A 25,417-nucleotide genomic window follows, 5' to 3' on the forward strand; every position below is an offset into this window, starting at 1 on the left:
CGCTGTTGCAGCTGTCAGCGCTCCTGGGGCTTGAGGCCAAATTGGTGAGGAGCCTGGGTTCCAGCAGCAACACCTGACAAGGATTCTTGTCATCACTGGGGACAGATTCCTCAGGAGGACTGAGACGAAGCTGGGAGAGTGAGGAGGGTGTGGAAGAAGGAGGAAAGAGAAGTCTGATGCGGGAAGGAAAGTGATGATCACCTGTGACAGCTAAAGGTTGGCTCAGAAGGCGTCAAGGTGTGTCATCACTAAGACTGCCCTGCGGACAGTTTTATTTAAAAGGGCAGAGAAGAAGAGCAAATTGGAGGGTTGCATTTCCATCCATTTCGCACATGGCTTTGGAGGACAGTTTGAGAATCCCGCCCCCCTGGACTGTAAGGAAATGGTGAACACACCTGGTTCAGCTCCAGGAAAAGGGTTTGCTGGGTGAACAGTGTGCACACCCTGCGTACCATCTCCAGGCTGCAGTCTCACAGCCCAGGCGTCTGGGTCCCGCCTCTGCCACATACTGCCTGGGCCTTGCCAAGCCTCTGTGGACGCATTTGTAAAATGCAGATGATATTACAACCGCCCTCTCATCGCCATTCTGAGATCATTTACGTGAAAGTATCCTGTGACCTGGAAAACCTTTGGAATCATTATTTTTACCATCAACATACTCTGCATGCCCCCAACTCCAACAGCTGTTCCCACACCCACAGAAGCATCACATTCACCATAGCTGTGCTTTCAGTAGGATTTTTTTTTAAATTTTTTATTGACGTATAGTGGATTTACAATGCTGTGTTAGTTTCTGCTGTACAGCAAAGTGACTCAGTTATACGTATATATATTCTTTATCATATTCTTTTCCATTATGGTTTATCACAGGAAATTGTATAGAGTTCCCTGTGCTCTACAGTAGGACCTTGTTGTTTATCCATCCTATATAATATATAATAGTTTGCATCTGCTAACCCCAAACAGAGGGGAGTTTGGGGTCCAGTGGGATTTTAAAACCCTCATTGTTGCCTTGTCTGAATCACTGCGATAACCCCAGACCAGTCTCCCACTTGGCATCTCTCAAAATCCATCCTACCAAAGGTCACCAGGACGCTAAAGCAGTGCTGAAGTCATGCTGTCCCTTGTTCAGGTACCTCCAATGGTTCTCCCATCATCTTCCACGTGGAGGAAGGACTCCTTACCTTGGCATTCAAGGCCCTGCAGGTCGTCACTGCTTCCTCCCTTCCCACACGTCTTCCTCTGGCCCCAGTGTGTGCCCTGCCTTCCTGGACCATTCACTGTCCTCTTAGCCTGGTCTTTCACCCCTTGCCCCGGGCATGCCATGGTAACTCCCTTCTCCCACCCTCCAGCTTCCCCTGGAAAAATCTTACACATCCTCTAACTCATCTAAAAGGACCCTTCTTTAAAGAGGACTTCCATAACCCCTGTTTCCTCATCCTGTCACTGAATTCCTCCCAAATCATGTAGGTTTCATTTCTATCCCTGCATTACCTAGCACATCTTGCAGCAATAAATCCTTAATGAACGGATTTGGGGTTTTGTGCTTCATTTATCTCCTGACCCAAGCATAAATTTCTATAGGGAGAGAGTGCCAGCTGGGTTTTCCCTATATGCCCACAGTCTCCAGTACAATGCTTTGCCCTTAATAAGAGATCAATAAATATTTGCTGAATTGACTTGAAGGAGTAGAGTAGCACCAGGGTCTGAAGGGACTTGAACGAGATTGGTGAAGATCTTACGGCTAATTGTTAAGAACTTAAATTTGATGTGAGATGAATACAAACCACTTTTTAAAATACGCTTAGTATCTACGCAAGTTTTTTTCCACCTGACAGTTATATTTTCTCCATGTAAATTGCCAACAATGGCTTACATTTCTGTGTCGTAGTGTCCTATAAGTATAATCGGTAGAAATCAAGGTTACTGCATTTCTGACGCTCTGTTTCTACCAGCCCCTTCTGCTTCGCTCCAGATGTTTTCAGGGTTTGAAGAGAGCATTTTTGCATTTTTCTAAAGCAGTGGTTCTCCAAGAGCAAGCCTTAGACCCACAGCATGAGAGTAACCTGGGAACTTAGAAATGCAAGTTATCAGGCCCCCCGCAGACCTACTTAATCAGAAACCCATGGGCGGGGGGCGGGGAACAGAGCAATCTGTGTTTTAACAGCTTTTCAGGGGACTCTGATGCAAATTGAACCCCTGTTCTTGACACTTCCTGCTCAGAAGTGTGGTCCGTGGACCAGCAGCGTCTGCATTGCCTGGGAGCTTGTGAGAAATGCAGACTCTCAAGCCTCACCCCTAGACCCACTGAATCAGCATTCGCATTTTAACAAGACCACTGATGAGTCCTCATCAGGCTCAAATTTGAGAAGCTCTCTTCTAGAGCACTTTGGGGGAAAAGATGCCTTCCATTAGGAAATTGTCATCAAGGAGGGTGGCTGATTAAAAACTGCCACACATTTCTGCCACTTCTTCCACTAAGGGCTGGTGTCTATGTCCCATCCCCTTGAATCTGTGCTGGCCCGTAACCTGTTTTGATCAATAGACATGGCTGTGGTGATGTTGTCTACCCTCCAAGGCTGGGCTTTGAGAGACTTGAAGTTTCTGCCTTAGCCTCTGACAACACTGTCTCACGGGACTTAGCCGACATACTGTGAGAAGCCCCTGGAGATGCCGGGAGGAGGAGGAGAGCTGAGGCTGTCTGGTCCCTGCCCCTGATAGGCTCTCCCCATGACAGCAAATTGGTAGCCGTGGGAGTGAGTCATGGAGGGTGTCCCAGCCCAGGTGGGCCCACGAGGAGCAGAGGACACCCCAGCTGAACCCAATCACCCCACAGACTTGCAGTAGGTAATAAAGGTGGTTGTTTCAAGCCACTACCTTTTGGGATAGTTTGTTACACAGCAGTAGAAAACTGAAACAGTAAGCTAATGAGTGAATTAGTCACATGTCTTCTGAAGGAGGCTCTGTCCAAAGTCATTTGCTAAATTATAAAATTCTGAGCATTATGACTTTCATGTATTTTCCCTGAAACCCTCAAAAGTAGGTAGTTGTAACTATTTGCAAGATGAATAAGCCTGTGAGTGTAGGGCTGCACTACGGAAAACTAAATTTCTCATACAGCACGGGACAAAATCCACATCATTCGACAAGGGCCATTCATGGACCAGGATGGGTGAGCATAGCTGGAAGAGAGTTCTATCCCTTTGGCCAGAAGCAACTCAATATACCCAAAATTTCCTCTAAAACATAAACTGTTCACTTTATTTTTAAATGTTGGTACTTATAGCCAGGAAAAAAAACCTTTATATTCTAGAAAAACAAACTCAGGAAGGACACTACTTCATAATTCCGGATGTATCGATAATTAAATTCGAGTCAGTCGATTTGTATGGAGCTCCAACTGTAGTTAAATGTATACCAAGTAAACTAGCGCTGGCCCTCAAAACGCTGAAGCTCCTGCAAGCAAATGGGACCTAGTAAAGTGGAGGGGAAAGAACCTAGGCTGAGAGTCAGGAGACCTAGCAGCTGGTCGTGACATCGCCACTGTCCCAACCCACCTCTGCTAGCAGAGAGGCCAACATCATCTTTAAGAAAACGGAGGGGGCGTGGTCCTCGCTGGATACAGACACTCGACAGCTGGAGCTGGCACATCGGTAGGACCCACACAAGGGGAATTCCTCTGTCTCCTGTGGGCCACACGGTCTCCCCCTCAAAAGGCCCCTTTTCTCCCTGAATGTGCCCCATTCTCCTCCCTCCTCTCTGTTTATTCACAGCTCCAAATGGCCCAGGAACATCGTCATCCAAATGTCGTCCACGTTATGACACCGGCATCCTCGGCGCCCACTTCTGGGCTCAAATTCCTAAGCAAGACCATCTGATTGGCCAAGGGAAAACCGAGAGATGGGCCGTGCGTGTTGTCAGGTGACCATCCCCCAATTTACTGTCATGGGGTGTTGGGGTCCCGAGTCTCACAGTTCGACCACCCAGGGCTGCAAGGGAGGCAGTTCCCTGAGAAGGAGCAGTAATTCTCATCCCTTCACAGCCATTCACCAGCTGAGATATTTGGGGCGAATCACTTGGCCTCCTAGAGTTTGCTCTTCCTCAGCTGTAACGTGAGGGATTTGGTCAGATGATCTCAAATCTCTTTCTTCCAATACCAAGGTCCTGTCATCTAGAACACAAAGCAGAACATAATGGCAAAATGCAAAGGACCCAGGCCCACCTGTTGTGAATACAGGGACAGCTATGTGCCCAAGACTCCAAACCAGGAAAGATCCAGGGCAAGAGGTATTTTCAGGACCACCTGCAGAAAACTGGGCACAGCAGCAGAACTATGTGTCCAGGTACCCATACTCCTTGGACCACGTGCCTCTAGGACCAGATAACTTTAGTTACACAGGGTTGGTTATGAGCATAGCTATGAAAACGGTGATAGAAACTGAGGGCCCAGCTTCCCAGTTCTGCAGCCCTCTCCTCTCCCTGAACCACTGCCTTCCCTCACAGGGCTCCCAGCACAGCCTGCATATATATTAAGAGCTCAACCACTGCCTTCCCTCACAGGGCTCCCAGCACAGCCTGCATATATATTAAGAGCTCAATGGCCAAAGCATCACTTTTAACAAATCACTTTTCTGATCTTTCCATTTCTCCCACTTATATATCTATTGACCAAAACTAGAATCAAACATATCACTTATGCTTTAGTGTGAATTTAAGTCAGTGAATCACATCTCCCGAGGTCTTTGCATTTCACCCCATTTATGAAAAGAAAGGTGTTAATTTTAGGCAGGTAGGTAAGTAGGTAGTAAAGAATTCTTTTTCTCTTTCTCTTTTTTACTTAAATTTTTCTTTTCAGTGTAAAGGGTCTTTCTTAGAGACATCACTACAGAGACTAGAGGGTCTATGCCCCTCACTCAGTGCTGAACACATGAGGGCATATGACGCGGAGGCAGGGACAGCATGCAATCAACAATAAAGGACTAAATCAGCCACGTGTATGCCATTTGGTACCCTGTGCAGAAGGCCCGCAGTGGGAGGGCATCGTCTCCATGTCATGAATGTGTCACCAGAAGAGAAAGAGCAGGTGTAGAGCCATAGGAAAAGCCTATTCCAGCCACTGGCCTTTGCTGGACCCAGTATGGCCAGAGGAATGCCCCTCAAGGCCACCCACCTGGCTCTGTTCTGGCTCTACAGTCGGTCACCGACGACCAGCTGACCCAGGAGTATGAAATAAATGATCACTGTTACAAAGCCTCTGAGGTTTTAGAGCCATTTGTTATATAGCAGAATCATAGCAAAAGCCTAGCACAATAAAGGAATTAAACATTTCTGCAAAGAGTTCAGTGTGTTAAGGATGCCAGGGGCACCCACATCAGACTCCAACGCAAAGTCAGGCTTCGTTAGGGAAACATTCCCTGCAAAGCTGTCTGTGGGTCTCAGGATCACGCAGTCTACTGAGGGCAAGGAAAGCATTTCAGCAGGAAGTCTCTGTTGAATATAGCTCTTCACGTGCCCAGCAAGACAGACTCTGTCCTGCTCCGATCACGTGACAGTTCACAGCCAGAGGCACACAGTGGAGGGGGTGCTGACCAGAGCCAAATGCCGTCGTTCTCAACCCCATTCAGACCATTTCAATACAGCATCACATCATGTGAGGAAATACGAGCACAAAAGAGAGCATTGTTTCCATGAAAGCTAAGTTGAACACTTTGTAAAGACTCAGCGATGCAAATAGATTTTTTTTCTTTTTTTTTTTACTTCAGAAACCAATTTGGCAGTTTTTGGTTTCTTTTTTCAACTGTGGTAAAATACACAACATAAAATTTACCATCTGTTATGGACTGAATATTTGTATTCCCCACCCCCAATTTATATGTTGTAGCCCCACCCCAGTTTGGCTATATCTGGAGTTGAGGCCTCAAAGGAATTAATTAAGGTTAAATGAGGTCATGAGGGTGGGACCCTGTCTGATAGGATTAGTGTCTTTAGAAGAAGAGATGGCAGAGAGCTCTCTCTCTCCATGCACTCACAGAGGAAAGATCATGTGAGGACACAGCAAGAAGACTGTCTAAAAGCCAGGAAGAGGGCCTTCACCAGAAACCAAATTTGCCAGCATCCTGATTGTGGGCTACGAGCCTCCAGAACTGGGAGGAAATAAGTGTCTATTGTTTAAGCCCTGCAAACATGGGCTTGTTATGCAGCCCAGACGAATACACCTTCTTCACCACATTTTACGTGTATAGTTCAGTGGCATTAAGTACATTTGCATTGTTATGCGAAACTGATTTTTTAATGTTGTTTAATTAGGAATGAGATGAAGGTAAAAAATTTGAAGATGAAATCATAAAAGTCTAGAAGAACTCTGCATTCAGATTACTTTCCAAGCATCTCTAAACTCTCATTCCTTTATAAGGACCCAAACTGGAAAACAAAACTTTGTGTCAGTGGTTTATGAAGAAAGTCAATGGAAAACTTTGACCAGTGACACTGCTATTCCAAAAACCTTCCACCCAAGAGTCAACAAATGAATGTTCTTGACGTGATTAAGTGAGAATGGTTAAGTAGGTGGAATTTATTTTTCAAATTTTCCTTCTTTGATCCTTTTGGTTGACCAGCCATTCCCAGTGTTGATCAAGTTAGATACGGGAGTTTGTACGGATTCCATTCCATGTGGCTGTGCCTTCAAGGATGAATGGGCTTCCACCAGGCAAAGGAGGGAAAGAATAATAGTCCAGGTGGAGGAAACAGGCTGGGCAAAGTCACAGTAGCATGACGGTACATGACATATTAGGGAACTGGGGAGATGTCAAGTGTGACTGGGACATTGGATCATGAGGGCATCCCAGAAGGAAAAGTCAGAAAAGTGTGCTGGTCCCAAATCGCATAAGCCTTTGAAAATCATACTAAGACATTTGGACTTGATCCTGTGTGCAGCCCCTGAAGGTTTTCCTTGGGGTTGTGTTCGGTTGCAAGCTATTGTCAGATACAGCACAGGAACTAAAGGAAGGGGTGGCTGGTATCAGTTGTTTCCTGCAAGAGTCCCTATAAGAGGTAACAAGGGTCTGAAATAAGAGGAGCAGCAAAAATGGAAATGTGGAAGCAGACACAGCAGGCATTTTTTCAAATAAAATTGACACTTTATGGTGAAAAAGAAGATGTTTTCAAGACTGGTGCAAAAGTTTCTAGTTTGTTTCAATACTGGTTAAGACTGGAAATTTCCTTCAGGCAGGAAATTGGCCTGGAGCTTTCTGCCAAGCAAATATCTTTTTAACATGGATAAATGAATTTTAACTAACTGTTGCATATTCCTGTTACTGTCACTTGGAGCAGGAAGTGAGAAGGGGGCTTGAAGTGGGAGAATTCAATACCCCTCTGGTTCACAGTGACCTGAACCATCAAACAGGGTAATAGCCAGGATGCTGAGCTCTCCTGGAATCAGCTACAGAGCCAGACGAGAGTTGAGGTACTGGGTGTGATCCCTATAGCATGATTTATTGAGCATATAGAATATGTACCAAAGGTATGTACCAGAACAAAATGTCTTCAAAAATCCTCTTCCAATAGAGTTGGACAAAAATACCATCTTTCCTTGCACATAATAGGACTGTTAAGTTGAAATCAATTGAACTGCATTGGTCATGTTCTCCAAGATAAACCTCATTCCCTTCCATTTCTTTCCCATATCGGAGTCTCTGAGAGAATTTTAGGAGAGTCTGAGCCTTAAGACCTTCTTCATGACTCAGAGTATTCAGCACTCATTATTTGACTGTGAATATCAACAGCCATAATTCACACTGTCGCTACATCTTTTGTGTGTATTTAACAATTGGAAGCATGAATGGACACGTGAATTTGAGTTAACTCTATGATTGTGTTGATCTTGCCTGGGAGGTGCTTAGAATCTAATAAGAGAAATAGGCTGATATAGAAATAATTATAATACAAATTAAAAGTTAAAAATAGCATAGAGAGGGAAGAGAGAGAGTGTTCCTATAATTCAGAGAAGCCAAATTTTATCATCTTAACCTTGTGAAAGTATTATCCATCCTCTGTGGGCTCCATTTCTAACTAGTCTGGCTCTACTCTCTGGCCACTGCAAATGCTGTTTCCTAAAACAGCCTTCATGTCTTGTATAAAGCTCTTCCACCCGCTCTTACCCCACTACCTAGGTACTGGGTAGTGAGACAGGTGGTGTCTGAAGATCTGGGGTGGATGCGTATGTGAGGACTGGTTTATTCCATTCAAGGAGCTCAAGCTTTATTCAAGTCGCGCTCCAGACTGGATTTTATTGGAACCAGTCTATACTCTCTCGGGTGTTAACTTCCTGAAGTTGGCTGGGAAGAGTACACACTATGGGAAAATCCAGGAATGTCTAGATGTGGTAAACATACCAATGTTCCTCTGGTATGCAAAGCCAGACTCTGCTCCTAGAATAGGATGTTGATCTGTTTACCCTGAAAGCAATTAAGCCTGAGTTCTTCTGGAACATCTATTTCACATTCCTTACGTCCTTCTGGAAAGCTTCCATTAGAAACATCGTTGTGTATTTGTGTAGTGAGGTAGATGGACCTAGAGTCTGTCATACAGAGTGAAGTAAGTCAGAAAGAGAAAAACAAATACCGTATGCTAACACGTATATATGGAATCTAAAAAAAAAAAAAAAAAAAGGTTCTGAAGGACCTAAGGGCAGGACAGGAATAAAGACGCAGACGTAGAGATGGACTTGAGGACATGGGGAGGGGGAAGGGTAAGTTGGGACGAAGCGAGAGAATGGCATAGACATATATATACTACCAAACGTAAAATAGATAGCTAGTGGGAAGCAGCTGCATAACACAGGGAGATCAGCTCGGTGCTTTGTGACCACCTAGAGGGGTGGGATAGGGAGGGTGGGAGGGAGATGCTAGAGGAAGGAGATATGGGGATATATGTACATGTACAGCTGATTCACTTTGTTATAAAGCAGAAACTAACACACCATTGTAAAGTAATTATACTCCAATAAAGATGTTAAAAAAAAAAAAGAAATATCCTTGTTAACTTTTCATGATAGCATCTCAGACTGCCAGCAGTAAAATGAACCGAAGTAAGAGCAGTTGGATTAAATTCTAGATCAAGATGCTGAAACTCTTCTAAAACGGGGCCTAGAGACGAAATGCTCTAGGTTAGTTTAGATGCAATTTTTGCCTAAGACCAGGCTCTTATGATCTCTTCTAATCCTAGAATTCTGTAATCCTAAACTCATTGAAAAAAATTACATATCAATGAAAAGGCTACCCCCAACTACATACTAAATACTTAATATATGCCAAGTTCTTTAAGACAGTAAGAACAGTCTTACTGTTCTTACCGACAATAAGAGACTAACAATAAGACAGTCTCTTATTTAATCCCCACAGTACACTTAAGAGTAGGTATGAATAACTCCCTTTTAGAGACAGAGAATCTAAGACTCAGAGAAGTCAAGCAACTCTGTGGAAGTCACACAGCTAGAAAGTATCAGATCAGAAATTAGAATCCAAGTCTGTGTGATACCAAAATCTTTACCTTTCTATTAGAGACAAGCTCAGTTCTTGGTGTGAGGTCAACAAATTGAATTGTCTGAACAGGAACTGATAAAAATCTGGGATCATAATGGAACTGACATTACAGAAAGCATTTTGCATAATAAAAGAAAAAGGGTCTCCGCCGCCTGGGAATTTCTAGTCTATAAAGCAACACAGGGCATGCCACACAGTGAGAAGAAGCTGAAATTGAATGATCTTATTCATGCCCTTCCCAACCCCACCCTAAGGTAGGGAAGCTAGGAGGGCATGGGCTCCTGGGATCCTCTCAGTTCTCTTCCCACTATAGTTGTCCTCAAGCAACTACTATAAAGAGGTAATATAGTTCCAATTTTCACCGGTATGGCGCACTAGATATCCTCACCAATTCTCCCAATGAAGATGAGCAAAAGTGTTGGCCAAACATCTCTTTAAAAGCATTGATAAGATGGCAAAAAGCAGAGGACATTTAGAGGCCAAATAATAAGAAACTCAAGGAGGCAAATCTGCTCTCACCTTGATGGCATTTTCTATACCAAGTGGATTTGAGCTTATATCTTAAACTTAAGGGTACAGAAGGATAAAGATAAAAGTTGGAAATATATACACACACACCAGGCAAATACTAACCACAAGAAAACTGGTATGAATGTATCAATATATATTAATATCCAACAAAATAAACTCTAAGGAAAAAGCATTACCAGGGTATTAAAGGCTCAATCCACCAGGAATATATATCAATTCTAAAATTTTATATACATAATACAATAGCTTCATTAGCTACAAAGCAAAAACTAACAGAGCTAGATAAATTTACTATGATTGTAGGAGATGTCAGCCTACATTTAAGGCAGGAGTTCCTTAGAAAATAGCCTGAAGCAAAGTTTCTCCAGGGGGTGTTATCCTAGGGAAGCAAGATAAATAAAATATATACCACCACTATCCCACCGACGCCCCCAGTCCCCATGCTATATGCTCCTCTTAGGGAAAGGTCAAGTCATGGAGTTAGTAGTTAAACTCACTTCAACTGGTCAATCTATTTCTCCTCCTCCCTGAAAAACCAGACACGTGAAATCACAGGAAAGAGATACTGGGTGACCTTAAATCATTGACTTACTTTCAACCAAGTCAACAAGCTTCCTTAATAGCAAGAAGCACCCATTGAATCTAAGCATTGAAAAAGAATATTGTATTAGTCAGGGTACCCCAGGGAAAGAGAATTAGGAAATAGGTTATATGTGCATATTTAGAGAGAGAAGATTTACTATAAGGACGTGGCTAACGTCATTGTGACGGCTGACAAGTCCCAGGTGCCGGTGACTCAGCAAGCTGGTGACCCAGAAGAGCTGAGGGTGCAGTTTTTGTCCAAAGGCCAGTTAAGCTCAAGATCAAGGAAGAGGCAATGTTTCCATTCAAGTCTGAAAGCAAGAAAAAGCCCACGTCCCAGTTCAAAAGTGATCAGGCAGGAGGAATTCTCCTGTACTCTGGGGAGGATCAGCCTTTTTGTTCTATTCAGGTCTTCAACTGATTGGATGAAGCCCACCCACATGAGGGAGGACAATCTGCTTTACTCAGTCTATTGATTTAAATGTTAATTGCATCAAAAACACCCTCACGGAAACACCTTAAATACTGTTCGACCAAATATCTGGGCACCCTGTGACCAGTCAAGCTGACACCTAAAATTAACCATCACAAATGCTATGTGCAGCATTCCCTCAATCCTTTGCCCAGAGGCTTCTTCACCAAGGAGCTCCTCTTGGACTTAGGGAAATGCTGCTGTGAGCTCTGAGAGCCTGTACACCAATGCCCATCGTGAGAGGGATCCAGGCACATCTTCATCATGACTGAGCAAATCAACTCTAACCAGTTCCTGCCCTTCTGGACCACACAGACCACTGCTCCTCATAGCACATCCTTCCAACACGTGGTCAGGCTAAAGCAGTGCTTCTAAGACTAGAACGCACATAGCAATCGCCCGGAGCTCTTGTTAACATGCAGATTCTGGTTCAGTCGGCCTGGGGTGGATCCTGAGGCTCAGTAGTTCTTATAAAGTCCCAGGAGCTGTTGACGTTGCTGGTCCACAGACCACACTCTGAGCTATGAGGTCTAGAATAGCCATAGCTTCCTGACACCATCTCCAGAGACAGAAAAGGTCCAACTTTTCTCCTACTTCCCTTTCATTTATGACCAGGACTTGATCTATATCATACCTGCTCTTACCAACTCCAGCCCTATGGCTTAGCCTTTAAGACGAGTAAGATTCAGTCAGAGAAACTGGCTTGCCTATTAGGATACTCAACTGGAAATCCCGTCGAAGATACTACATTCCATTATACCTAGTCAGCGTGCAGGAGATGCTGTCTGATGTTCTGTCGCTGTTCCTCTAACACACCCGTAGCCTCAGGTGCACAGTTCTAAACAGCTTAGGTTTGTCCTGCTGCTGTTTCTGTGGCATTTTCTAGGTTTAATTGCCATGCTTCCCCCCAGATACTACAAGCCCTCAAAGACAACAATAACACCACCACCGTGTTTAATAGTAAACACACTGCAGAATGGTTCTGTCGTATGCCTGAGGACACACTGTCCCACCTCCACGTGACACATATCCTTAAAAGCAAGCTTCACCTGCTCTGAAAGCTCTTCAGAGGCCGATGAGGAGAGCACTTCTCACACCTCGATGTTTTGCTTATCTGCATATTTGCATATTTGTTTTGCATATTTCCCACTATAAACTGCTCGAAGATAGAAACTGTGTCTCACACACCTACGGTTTGTGCTGTTCAGAACACCATCCAGAATGAATGAGTGAATTGATTTTACATTTATAATGTATAACCACCCTGTCAAGTAGGTCACTTTTTCTGACCTCCATTTTGCTGATGAGGAAACCAAGGCTGAGAAAATAAGTGACCTGCCCAAGGTCACACTGGTTGTTGCCAAAATTCTGACACAGTGGGAGCACTCTGCCACATTACCACCCTCCCAACTCCCTGCATCTTTACTAGCTCGCCCAAGAGGTTTTGCTGAATTTGCCCCTCAAATGAAGGAGTGTGACATGCCCTGCTCCGTAGGTGATGACTTAGTCACACATGGAAGTGTCATGATTTACCTGAGCTCCCAGAGCTAGCCAACGGCGGGTAGCCAACTGAATCCCAGTCCAAGTTCCCGTGTGTCACCAGCATTGATTTCACATCTCCACCCTTACTGGGGACCAGTTTCTGCACAAGGTCCAGTCCTGGGTGCAATTATAGGGCTTAACCCCCAGGATAATGACCCAGGGTTAACTGTCAACTTCAGAATAGGATTTTCCAAAAGCGACTCTTTCTAGCTTTCAAGTGGTTTGAGTTTAGCATTTTAAAATGGGTACTATGTAATATTTTTCCCTTCTTTGGCATTCAAAATTTTCCATGTGTCTAAGTGAAATCCAATATGTGAATAAACACAAATTAACTCATCAAAATGAAAGCAGTAAGAGAAGCCAGTTATTTCCGAGACTTTTTGCCAAAGCCTCCCTTGACTCTCTCCAGAGAGGCAGAACCAGCTGCCTGCTGACATTCAGGTGACACTTTACAAACCTGGCATCCATTTTTAATAATTATTGCACGTAAAAGCCAAAAAAGAGAAGTTGGGGACACAGGTCTGTCCAAAAAATAAAAGATACATAATACATTTAATTAGTAGAAATAGGAGTTGGGCTGGTGAGATACTTTATAGTCTTCCTTAATGTTTATTTTTTTCCTAAAACATGTATTAGTTTTATAATTTTTTTTAAAAACTCAGTAAAAGAGTTCTAAAAATAAAGTTTACTGTTGACATGCCAGGTGACCTGAATCAACTCAGTCATTCAAAATTATCAGACTCTAGGTCCATCCACCTCACTATGAATAACTCAATTTCGTTTCTTTTTATGGCTGAGTAATATTCCATTGTATATATGTGCCACATCTTCTTTATCCATTCATCTGTCAATGGACATTTAGGTTGGTTCCACGTCCTGGCTATTGTAAATAGAGCTGCAATGAACATTGTGGTACATGACTCTTTTTGAATTATGGTTTTCTCAGGGTATATGCTTAGTAGTGGGATTGCTGGGTCATATGGTAGTTCTATTTTTAGTTTTTTAAGGAACCTCCATACTGTTCTCCATAGTGGCTGTATCAATTTACATTCCTACCAACAGTGCGGGAGGGTTCCCTTTTCACTACACCCTTTCCGGCATTTATTGTTTCTAGATTTTTTGATAATGGCCATTCTGACCGGCTTGGGGTGATACCTCACTGTAGTTTTGATCTGCATTTCTCTAATAATTAGTGATGTTGAGCATCTTTTCATGTGCCTCTTGGCCATCTGTATGTCTTCCTTGGTGAAATGTGAAGCAATTATACTCCAATAAAGATCTATTTAAAAAAAAAGTATCAGACCGTTTGCACATACCATAACTAAAGGTGAATAAGAACTACAGGCCTCGGGCTTCCCTGGTGGCGCAGTGGTTGAGAATCTGCCTGCTAATGCAGGGGACACGGGTTCGAGCCCTGGTCTGGGAAGATCCCACATGCCGCGGAGCAACTGGGCCCGTGAGCCACAACTGCTGAGCCTGCGCGTCTGGAGCCTGTGCTCCGCAACAAGAGAGGCCGCGATAGTGAGAGGCCCGCGCACCGCGATGAAGAGTGGCCCCCGCTTGCCGCAGCTAGAGGAAGCCCTCGCACAGAAACGAAGACCCAACACAGCCCAAAAAAATAAATAAATAAATAAATAAATAAATAATAATTAAAGGTGCTAAAAAAATTAATTAATTAATTAATTAAAAAAAAAAAAAAAGAACTACAGGCCTCATCATCCATTACCGTGCTCCGAGGAGTTGTGTAATCCAGACAGCAAAGCCCAGAACAAATTCTTCCACATATAAAAATATTTTTTAGCGAGTAGGAGCAAAAACAGCCATTCATGTAAGCTCTATGAAGGACCAGGGCTCAGACCTTTCCATGAAGTGTTAACTCAAGACAGACATAAGAACATTCTAGCAGTGGTGTTCAGCTACCACACTAGTGCGATCAGTTTGCTCGAACCATCTGTTAATATCTGGACACAAGACAAATTGGTGTATCTGGCTTAGACAACACTCCAAAGTTTACAATTTGCTAGCATTACCGGATTTCTACACCCTGTTCAAGCAAAGGCAAGGGTGTCTTTAAATAGTTCTGGCCAACTCACACATCCTGAACACCACTTAATTCTCCAATGAAAAATAGCTTCATAAATTTATTAGGCTCATTAGGGCGCCCTCTAGGGCTGACCAGAGATTAATAGCACGAAACCCTTACAGTACTAACATATTAACAACCACTCCCAAAGGGTATGTCCAGTTAGAATATTTCAAATGTTAACTAACAACCCCATAGAGGATTAGGAATGAACACACACACACACACACACACACACACACACACATACATGCCATTGTCTATACTGAAATAAAGTAAATTTTAAAAGTAAAATATTTAAAAGTAAATTTTATGTACATATAACAGCTAGATAAAACAAAAGAATACAACAGTGACAGATGGATTTTATGAAGACATACAAAAGGACAATGAGGGCTCCTCCCATAAAAACAAGCACATTTTTTAACCTTAGTTTGGTTCTTAATTACCCAAAAAAATCACAGCTTAGTCTTTTCATTTTAAATCCAAACAGAGCTCGAGGTAAGTGACAAGACTTGCCCAAGGTTGTGCTGAGAATTAATGGCAGAGCCAAAACTGGCACTAATCTTTAGTCTTCCCATGGTTGCTATGGAGCTTCTGGGGGGAAAAAAACTTTTCAAATATAAAAATGATCCAGAACTTTTTGCAGAAAATATATATGAGAAAATAAAAATACAAAGGTGTAATAAAGGTTATCCACAATTCCCACACTCAGATAGAGCCCCCACCGGTGCATCTCCTTCTAGACGTTAACACACCATATATCCACCCCTTGTCATTTTAATTTACAAAATTACATGATACCTCACATGTAGTTTTCTGGACTGCCTTTATTTAATTTGGTTTTATATAGGAACAATCTCCCATGATATGTAACAGCCTTCAAAAACATGATTTCTCTAATGGTTGCATGACAGTCACCATATTATCATTTATTCATTCATTCCTCTATTTTTGGACATAAAGGTTATCTCAAGGAGTTTGTTATAATCACTCTAAACTGACATTTTGCCCCTAGAATGTAACCCTATGAAGGTAGGGGTTTTGTTTGTCTTACTGATCATAGGACCCTCAGCCCCCCAAGAGTATCCAGTACATAGTAGAAACTCTATAAGAATGGATGATAGATGGACATGGATGGATGGGTGGATAAGGATGGATGGATGGATAGATGACTATGGATGAATGAATAGATAAGGATGGATGGATGGAGATGGATGGATGGATGGATGACTATGGATGAATGGATGGATATGGATAGATAGATGGATGGATGGATGGATGGATGGATGGATGGATGGACAGATATGGATGAATGGATATGGATGGATGGATGGATGGATGGACATGGATGGATGGATGGATGGATGAATATGGATGGATGGATGAATGGATGGATGGGTGACTATGAATGAATGGATGGATATGGATAGATGGACATGGGTGGATGGGTTGATATGGAGGATATTTGTCTGCATCTCTGTTAACTTCCTGAAACTTTTTTTAATTTGAACACTAATATTTATTCTGATTAAACTTGCTGTATAATATATAGGATACCAGTTTATCTGAAATGACTCTTTGTTCCATATTATATTTAAAATGTATTCATTTCTTATCAGACAATTATCTGAAATCATTTATTTACCTGCAATTCAAATTTAACTTGACTAGACCATATTTAGATTTCCTAAATCTGACAAACATAATTTTTGATGTACCTTCACAAAACAGCCTACCTAGAATGTCTCACCGGTCCCTGAGAAAAGCCTCAATCCTCTTAAAGAGTCTGAACCCACTGGCCTTTGGCAACAGTGAGTGCTGTAAACAGCCACTATCTTTTGAGCCCTTGATCTTCTTCATGACTCAAGACAAATGAGTAAAGCAATAGGAAAGAGAATCCCCAGTCATGACAATCAAAGAGCCAGAGCACGATCTCTCCAAACACAAGTCACATGTAGGCAAACAGAGTAAAAATTAAGATCACTGTTCTCTCAAGCTAACCTTTCTTCCAGCTGAAAATTTCCAAACTTACAGGTCCGTGGGGATCTTCACTTCTCAGTGGCAGCATTTTATGCCAGTTTCCTCCTGGCGTAACCCCTGCACTGCATCCTCTTCCTTTATCAGGCCTAGACCTCTTTGCCCCTCGATCTAAATGACTACAGAAATGTTCGGACACATGCAAAAGTAAAAAGACCAACACCCATCATCCGGCTTCAACAAATATCAACTCGTGGCCAGTTTTCTTTCATCTTACACCTCACCCACTCTCCTTCCCAACATCACTGGATTATTTTGAAGCAAATTCCAGATATCATATTATTTCATCCATAAATATTTTAGTGTGTATTGCAAAAAAAAAAAAAAAAGATAAAGATTTCCCTATATGTCCTGTAAATTTTTTAAAACAACTGGCTTGTTCAAATTAGGACCCAAATAAGGACTACATGTCAGTTTGATTGTTGTGTCTTTTAAGTCTTTAACCTATAGGTTCACTCTCCCTATTCTCCTTGAATTTCATTGATTGAAGGAACAGGGTCGTTTGTCCTACTGAATTTCCCACACCATAAATTTTTGTTAATTGCATCCACCAAGGTGGGGCTTAACATGGTCCCCTGCCCCCTGTAGTTCCTGACTATAAACTGGCAGTTAGATCTAGAGGCTTGATTGGATACAAATTTCACTTTGGGGCAAGTATATTTCATGGTGGTTCTGTGTACTTCCTATTTTATCACCTCAGGAAGTTCATGGTATCTGGCTCTCCCTTTTTTGATGTTAAATATTAATCAGTGGGTTCAGGTGGTGCCAGCTTAATCCATACATTAAAACGTCCCCCATCAGCTTTTTCACGCATTGGTTTTAGCATTCCCCTACTGATGACAATTACACAGCTCTATGGTTTCATTAAGGGTTTCAAAATAGTGATATTTTAATTCCATCTTTCCTTCTAAATTTAGTAGCTGGATTTTTCCATAAAGAAGACATTTCCCTGGTCCACCCTTTGGTAAATGAGTATAGTTCGTACAAGAAAGACAGAATAAATGCTTGATTTTTCTCCCTCTATTTTACTAGTTTGCAGAATAATCAAAGGTGACAAACTCCTCCAGAGAAAACAAATGAGCTTAGTTTTGTTGTTTTGAATATCATTATGAATTCATGGATTTAAACACATGTATGTGCATAAATATTTATGTGTATGTGTTTCAATCCATTGAAGTGATTATGCTTTGCAATGTTCAAACTGTCCCATCTTTGGCCAGTGGGAGCGTCCGTGCCCTTTTGATATGACCCCAGTAACCTTTAATGGCTTTCTTGCTGATCTGACAAGATGTTCTCGGCTCCTCTTGCACAGTTCCTGACCTAAACCTGGATCAGCTATCTCTCCACGGATGCCTGGTCACTTGTACATTCTTACTCACCTATCGTTTCAATTTCCCCCTTTGATGATCAGATCACTCCCAATGCAACACTCTTGTAGAGGGGTCCAGAATAAGCCACTGTGGCATAAAAATTATTTTGAGCTGCTCCTGAAATCCCTTATCTGCCTAAAAGCTGAGCCTCCCCAAAGAATTCAATTGTCATAAATCCCAAGTCAGCACTACACTCAAAGAGACTGTCACAAAATTATCACATCTCCCATCCACTCTCTTAAGGCACCATGTATCTTTTTAAGAAGAAAGATAACTGTTTTATATTTAAATATTTAAATTTTTCCCATAAGTGACCTTCTCTCCCCTGCCCAGATGGTGTATAAGCTCCATATCCCAAGTGCCCTTTGAGTCACATTTCTTTGTAAACTCCCATGTGTACATATGTGATGAAAGTCTGTGTTTTCTTTTGCTAACTTGTCAGTTTGAGTTTAATTTGCATGCCCCCCGAACACTGAACTTAAGAGAGCAGAGGGAAAGTTTTTCCTCTTACTGTTCTGATTTTCCTCCTGTACTACAGATCTATATACTTAGGGGACTGGACACTGCCATTTCTACATCCACCAGACACCTTTCAAATTCAGCTTGTTCAGATATGAACTCATCCTCTTTCCCCCACACCTACTACGTCATCGGTACGTAGGTATTAGTACTGAGAGTCAGGTTAGAGCAAGACACTGCCGTAAACATATGGACTTCATCCACACCCTCATGAAGTGGTCCTCTGCCTGTTCTGCCTGGACCATCCAGTTCTCATGAAACGTTTGAGGACACTGAACCATAATGAGGACTCTCCACCAGCCACATCCCTTCATTTGCATGAGCCTGTGAGAAAAGAAATCTTTGAAGAGGTCTGGCTGCCTGAGCAGGCCAGTATCGAAGAAGGAAAGGACACGGCTTCCTGGAGCATGAAGTTATGTCTGATCTTGTTTTGACACCGTCCTGGAAAGAAGAGGCTGGGATGTAAAAGCCCAGGGGCTCTGAGATGCCCCTCTGGAGAAGCTGGAGTAGAAGGGAGAAAAGCACTAGAAAGTACAGAGCTTTTCAGGTGGACACAGCGCAGACATCGGCCTGGGGGCAGGAAAGGCATCACGGGAAAAGGACAAAAGCCGTGGATAGCAGAGCAGAAGGACGGCAACCACTCTGATGTGAAAGACAAATCAAGATGGGGTGACCGACCTATGTTATCAGCAGTGCTGTTCACAACAGTCAAGACATGGAGACAACCTGTATGTCCATTGACAGATGAATGGATAAAGAAGATGTGGTACATATATACAATGGAACATTACTCAGCCATACAAAAGAATGAAATAATGCCCTTCGCAGCAACATGGACGGACCTAGAGGTTATCATACTAAGAGAAGTCAGAAAGATGAAGACAAATATCATATGATGTCACTTATATGTGGAATCTAAAAAATGATACAAATGAACTTATTTACAAAACAGAACTAGACTCACAGACATAGAAAACAAGCTTAAGTTTACCAAAGAGGAGAGGGGGTTGGGGAGGAATAAATTAGGAGTTTGGGATTAATAGAGGCAAACTATTATATACAGGATGGATAAACAACAAGGTCCTACTGTATAGCACAGGGAACTATATTCAATATCCTGTGATAAACCATAATGGAAAAGAATATGAAAAAGAATATATATATACGTATAACTGGATCACTTTGCTGTACAGCAGAAATTAACACAACATTGTAAAACAACTATACTTCAGTAAAAGAAATTAAAAAAAAAAAAAAGACGGGGTGGCTGAGGAGGGATAAGACTGGACATCCTGCCAAGCAGTCAGATGGGACCTCAGAGCACTGAGATTTTGATAAATGTGAACTTGGACAGACTGGGCACAAAAGCGACACCAGGCCCTCACCATCCAAGCCAAACCCCTGTCCCCAGCACCTCCATTTCCCGGATGCCACACCCATCAATCACCAGCTCTATGGATTCTGGCTCCTTCTCTCCTACAATGAGGGTCTCTGCCTTACTTGATGGTCTCCCTCCTGGATTACTTACCGCACTGCCTCCTGGCTATTGTGGAATTTAGTCTCCCTCCCCTTCAAGCCCTCCTCTGTTGCACAGTACTCCAAACATTTTTTTGCCCCCCTAAATAGAAAGTGCAAAACTTGGAGCCCACCCCCAAATAGATTTATATTTATGTGCAAATCGAAACTGCCCTCCTGAACCAAAATGTAGGTATATTTAAGAACGTGAACCAAAGAGACATTAAAAAAGAAGGAGAAAGATGAACGGGCAGATGTGCTAATACTTCCTTTCATTTCCCCCAATAAGTTGTCTTGACAGCCTCACCTGTAGACTCCCTGCAAAGTTACTGAAGGAGCTTGGGATTGATGTGCAGCTGACATCTTAGTCAGACAGGACCAGATTATGAAACCCTGAACGTGAGTCTTAATCATCTAAAAAGAAAACTATTCTTAGGGCTGAAAGTGACAGGAAAGAGGTGAATTAAGGAATCTGTCTAAGATGTCACCTTTGACAGCAGAGAGTGAAGATAAATAAATTCATTTCCTGGCCCTACCTCCATTAAATTCAATCTACTCGATACACTCTTTGCCTACAGCTAAACTAAATCTTCCTGGCTGGATTTTAAATTTCGTACTGGCCCTGGAATAAAACACGGACTTGGGTGGCTATATCATCATCAGATGTTGCTTAGCTCGTGACTCTTCAGATCAAACAAGTGTATTACAGGTATAGGAGTGAAGGACAGGGGCGCTTCTTGTAACAGGGACCCTGCTACCTGGCAGCCGTCCCACCAGACTGCAGCCGTGGAAAGGCCGAGATGGTTCTTGCAAGATCAAAAACCAATTTAGTCTAGCCCTAAAATAGATCTTCAGGCATCATTAAGACTCAGGTTTGCTTTTCCTGTTTTCCCATCAAAGCAAATTAGCCTAAAGAAAATAGCATTCCAAGTGACCAAAGGTTAGAAAAATTGTCCCGCAAGTGTTTTGAATTCTTTGTCACCCCCAATTTCTTTCACAACTGAGTTCAGTTCATCAGGGAGGTTCCTGGCATGGGGGTTGACAGCTTAAATGGCAAAACAGGATGTGTCCCTACCAGGACCCCTGCTTGGCTGCAATCTCCTGGAATTAATTGATCTTGGGGCGGGGGCGGGGGTTGGTGGTGGTAACTGTGGGGTTTTTTTTTTTTCTTTTCTTTTCTTTTTCTTTTTTATTTGAGAGCCTCAGATGGGCAGACATGGAACAGCTTCTCATTTGCAGGGAGCTTGGCCGGCCGGGGTGAGCTGAGGCCGCGGGAACTGCCTTCTTGGCCAAGGCAGGAAGTCAGCTGTAAGAAGCTACCACTTTTCCACCCTGGGTGGCTTTTTCTTTTTTCTCTCTCCGTCATTCATTTTGGAAGAAAACAGAAGTTTAATTTCAAACAGAGCACAGACCCTGGGAAGGGAGGAGAAAAGAAGGCAGCCCAAGACTCCAGGATGGCCCGATAATTCTTGCCTCCATTTTTTTTTCTTAATTAGGGATGCCGAGCCATCATATTGAAAGCTGCTAGCGGTCCTCGGCCAGGCCAGAGGATGGCTGGTGACAACGAGCGGTGGCAGACGGTACCCAAGGGCCCCCTTTCCACACGGTGGGGAGTTGGCATTAAGAGGTGCAGTCTCGCTCCAGCCACCTGGGCAAGTCCAAGTGTGAGGGGTTTTTTTGCCATTCCACCTGAGAGAAGCCTCTGTTTCAAGGAATGCTTCTGCACCAATGGGCGAGAAGTTTTAGCAGAACGAGCCAGCACTGCGGGAAACGGAGACATCATTTCAACACAAATTGGTTCTCTCTCACCATTTTTCAGGTGCAGTTCAATCCCCCCAGTTTTTTCTCTTGATTTGAATCTCTTTCACAGATAACTGCCTCCTTCCCACTGACCGTGTGATTTGCAGCTCTGCCCTCGGCCACTGGGGACTCCATAGAAGATGTGCCCAGAGGCACAAGGGAACAACTTTGCTCTGCTATGGACATTAAAAGGGCAGATGGGCACATAGCGAAGGAAACGCTGTTTCTGTGGGTGGCATCTGACCACAATTCATGTCATCGCTCTCAGATAAAACACACACTCTTCCCCAACAGAAGCAGCAAAAGTGCATGATACAGTGTATTTATATGTTGGCTTGTCACAAGGAACCAAAATAGGAAGTTACAACACGGTAATAAGGTATGGGGTAATATTTAGACATGCATATAAAGGTCATTTTTAAGAGAGCATTTCACCATTTTTATAACAGTTCTGAATTATCTTGTTGCCACATCAGAGTGCAATGGACCTTGTACATTGGTAAAAGAGGTATTTCCAGATCTTTAGGATGCTCCCAATTATTGAACCAAAATAATGCCCACTGAGTCACAGTTTTAGAAATACCTTCATCCTACAAGTTGTCTTTTCAACTTTCATTAATATTTTCTCTCATACCACATTGCTATCTATATTTCTAACAACAACAACAAAAAAGAAATATTTTATCACCTGAAAAGCTGACAGGGTTTCCTGGGCCCCTCACCCCCACACTAGCTATGTATGTAACCCCAGATAGCCACTGGACAGAGCACCCATGGGTGACAAAGCATGTAAAACTGCACCTCTGTACCACCTCACACCAGTCAGAATGGCCATCACTAAAAAGGCTACAAATAACAAATGCTGGAGAGGGTGTGGAGAAAAAAGAACCCTCCTACACTGTTGGTAGGAACGTAAATTTGTGCAGCCACTATAAAAACAGTATGGACGTTCCTCAGAAAACTAAAAATAGAACTACCATATGATCCAGCAATCCCACTCCTGGGCATATACCCAGACAAAACTGTAATTCAAAGAGATAAAATGCACCCCTACGTTCATAGCAGCACAATTTACAACAGCCAAGACATGGAAACAACCTACATGTCCATCGACAGATGAATGGATAAAGAAGATGTGGTACATATACACAGTGGAATACTACTCAGCCATAAAAAAGGATGAAATAATGCCCTCTGCAGCAACATGGATGCAACTAGAGATTATCATACTAAGTGAAGTAAGTCAGAAAGAGAAAGACAAACACCATATGATATCACTTGTATGTGGAATCTAAAATAGGGCACAAATGAACCTATCTATGAAAGACAAACAGACTCACAGACATGGAGAACAGACTTGTGGCTGCCAAGGGGGAGGGGGGAGGGAGAGGGATGGACTGGGAGTTTGTGATTAGCAGATGGAAACTATTATTGATACATTTAGAATGGATAAACAACAAGGTCCTACTGTATAGCACAGGGAACTCTATCCAATCTCCTGGGATAAACCATAATGGAAAAGAATATTTAAAAAGTGAATGTATATATGTATATAACTGAGTCACTTTGCTATACAGTAGAAAATAGCACAACATTATAAATCAACTATACTTCAGTTTTAAAAATTTAACTTTCCTTTTCCTTTCCACGCTACCCAGACAAGGGTCCGTACGGTGTTGTTCTGGATTCCCACCATAACTTAAAGGGAAACTTTCACAATGTCCAGAGCCCTTGATATCCTGCCAATGAAGGAAGAGAATGTCCTCAAATTCCTTGCAGCAGGAACCCACTTAGGTGGCACCAACCTTGACTTCCAAATGGAACAGTACATCTACAAAAGGCCACAAGCTCTTAAAATGGAAATAGGTTGATGGAAAAGAAACAGTTTCTAAAAAAAAAATTTTTAATTTAATTTTTAAAAAATAAAATAAAATTGCACCTCTGCAACACTGAAAAAACTACATATCATGGACCTTCAGGGTTGATTTGAAGCTCAACACCAAAATACAATGTCCAAGAGTACGTGCTAACTTATCAAGTACAACAGATTTCTAATTCAGAATCTGGCCAAGGGCTGGCAGGAAAGCCTGCCTGGCTTTCTTCTACATGGTTATATCTGGGGAAGACAGGATGTGAAAGTGGATATATCTGAGTTGAGAGAATAAGTCACAATCTAGCAGGGTTTCACTTCTATTGACCATGGAGATGGGATTTCGTTAGTCTTTGCCACTAAAATGATGTCCTCTTATCCAACTTCCCTGATGACTCATCACTCCTTTTTACGGGGCTTTTTAAGGAAGTTTTCAGAGGGCAGGATAAATAAGAATAGCCTGTGCACAAAATCTTCTATCGAAGGCCATCAAATAAATGTGTTTGAAAAATCTGCCTTGTGTCTGTGCCATCAGTGTGCTTTGGCTGCAGTGAATTCTCTGCGTACTTGTCATGCAGACATATAAGCCACTGCAAGCCAACCCTGAATAGTGGTTCGGTGTGTAGGGTTTAGAACCAGACAGACACTTCCAAATGGTATTCTGCCTTTAGCTCTTTGACCTCAGGCAAGTGTTTATGTTTAGCCTCATTTCTTAATTTGCAGAACAGAGGCAATAATATTGCACAGGGTTCTTGTGGGGATTATATATATCAAGTGTTTAGCACAGTGCCTGAAAGTAGGTAGATACTCAAATATTTTGAAGGAAAAAGTGAGTTTATTTCTCAGAAACTCTTCCTGGGGCAAATCATCCAATTACCCAAATGATAAAAAAAAAAAACAGTTCTCAGTGTTTCACCCTGTGAAGTATTACTAATTTTCAGCTCCATCTGGATAATCTTTTTCTTTATAGGAATTCCACTCATAATTTTTTCTCATTACTCTTGATCACGATTCAGTTCTGTTTGGGGAGACAGCACTCAGAGGAGATAATAGGGGGACCTAAAATTTACTCTTCTCTTTGACACCCAATTTCACAGAGTCATCAGGTATATTTATCCATCTCCACTTAGTCACCGTCTGTAAAAATAACGTTTTCTAATTCTTTGGGGCAGTGGTAGAGATAAATTAGATCATTTTTGCACAGAGCTATTATCTCCTTAAAATGAAAGAATATATTCGTTTTATGGCATCAATTATGTTAATTGTTAATTTATGTTATCGATTAACCTTCATATCATGATACTGCTTGCACAAGACTACCTTCCCCTAGTCTTCTCCCACCCCCTCAATCCCTCCTTACATTTATCACTAAACCAAACTCTACCTGCTCTTGCTTTCACTGGCATCAGCAATCCCAATTCTGGGATCTGAGGCGAAATGATTTGGGACAAATCTCTCGATCTCCTGCCAATTTGACAGGGTCATATGGTGATTAAGAAAAAGAGGGGAGTGGGGGGCAAAACAAATGAGATAACATTTAAGGTCATTTTCGAC

General features: G+C 42.4%; 1 long non-coding RNA gene across 1 annotated transcript; it reads right to left on the reverse strand.

The window, feature by feature from the left end:
• Positions 1 to 2,215: 2,215 nt before the first annotated feature.
• LOC118890040 lies at positions 2,216 to 25,214 on the reverse strand. The gene is made up of 3 exons (XR_005018667.1): positions 25,205 to 25,214; positions 18,779 to 18,783; positions 2,216 to 2,298 (listed from the first exon to the last, which is right to left on the reverse strand). It is a non-coding gene; the product is annotated as an uncharacterized LOC118890040 (long non-coding RNA).
• Positions 25,215 to 25,417: the final 203 nt, after the last annotated feature.

Source organism: Balaenoptera musculus, chromosome 2, assembly GCF_009873245.2.
Source record: "Balaenoptera musculus isolate JJ_BM4_2016_0621 chromosome 2, mBalMus1.pri.v3, whole genome shotgun sequence".
Classification (NCBI taxonomy): Eukaryota; Metazoa; Chordata; class Mammalia; order Artiodactyla; family Balaenopteridae; genus Balaenoptera; species Balaenoptera musculus.